General features: G+C 44.2%; 2 non-coding genes across 2 annotated transcripts; both read right to left on the minus strand.

Moving 5' to 3' along the window:
- Window positions 1-338: 338 nt before the first annotated feature.
- Window positions 339-424, minus strand: TRNAY-GUA (transfer RNA tyrosine (anticodon GUA)). Its single transcript is given in 2 exon segments — window positions 339-374; window positions 388-424. It is a non-coding gene; the product is annotated as a tRNA-Tyr (tRNA).
- A 430-nt stretch (window positions 425-854) lies between these two features.
- TRNAA-UGC (transfer RNA alanine (anticodon UGC)) lies at window positions 855-926 on the minus strand. The gene has a single exon. It is a non-coding gene; the product is annotated as a tRNA-Ala (tRNA).
- Window positions 927-1000: the final 74 nt, after the last annotated feature.

Consider the following 1000-nt stretch of genomic DNA (forward strand, 5'->3'; position numbering starts at 1 on the left):
ATTCCATTGGATATTCCCTCTTGCCCATCGGTATACATTCAAATTGAAGGCAAGTCATAGTGTGATTGGCTGCCAAGCAGCTACCTTTGGAGCAGTGCAATTGGAAGTCTGCCAAGGGCATACATATATTAATGCAACGCTTTGGTATTAGTTCTGATCAGCAGGTTTCCTTGACTGTTCTTCACACCTCCCCTAGCGACGACTATGTCATCCATTCCCTTTGAAAGCAGATAGAGTACGCTTCTTTTCCGGTATTTATCGAAGCTCTGGGAATTTTTCATAGTCAATGGAAGGTATTGTTGATTCAAAGCAAAAGCCATGGAAATTAAACCACAAAATCCTTCGAGCCGGATTTGAACCAGCGACCTAAGGATGCCTGAATTTATGCTACAGTCCTCCGCTCTACCAACTGAGCTATCGAAGGAGTAGTGGCAAACTTCCGTAGCACCAAAATTATCTCTCGCTCAAGAAAGGTTGTGGAGGGTGGGGACCAGGAGCAGACAGATGCACATCATCAATATTACCTGCCACTCCCCCTCAAAGTTACCAGAAAAGTAAGAGTCTCTGCTTTCGAGGAAGAACCCTTACCAATGACCAAGAGGGCTGCCACAGATTTCTATCCTAAATGTATTAAGATTGCCAAGATTAATCATCACTTTGATGGCTTAAACAAGTAAGATTCTTCTGTTGTATAAGCATCAAAAATGAGATAGCCCCATTTCATGGGTTTTTTCAAGGCAAACGTCTCACAGTTTAAGTGGGGTTGGTATCCCAGTTGCATGACATATCTCTTCCTTAATACTGATAGCCAGCCTTGTTTTCTGCCAAAATCCGAGACAAGCATGGCAAAAGTCTGGAGATGCCGGGGATTGAACCCGGGGCCTCATACATGCAAAGCATGCGCTCTACCACTGAGCTACATCCCCATGTCTGCCAAGTTTTACTGGCTGCCAAGTCAACCCATTTGACACTGCAGCATAAAGTCAAAATCCTTAAGCCT

This window comes from Lissotriton vulgaris, unplaced genomic scaffold (genome assembly GCF_964263255.1).
Source record: "Lissotriton vulgaris unplaced genomic scaffold, aLisVul1.2 SCAFFOLD_15572, whole genome shotgun sequence".
NCBI lineage: Eukaryota > Metazoa > Chordata > Amphibia > Caudata > Salamandridae > Lissotriton > Lissotriton vulgaris.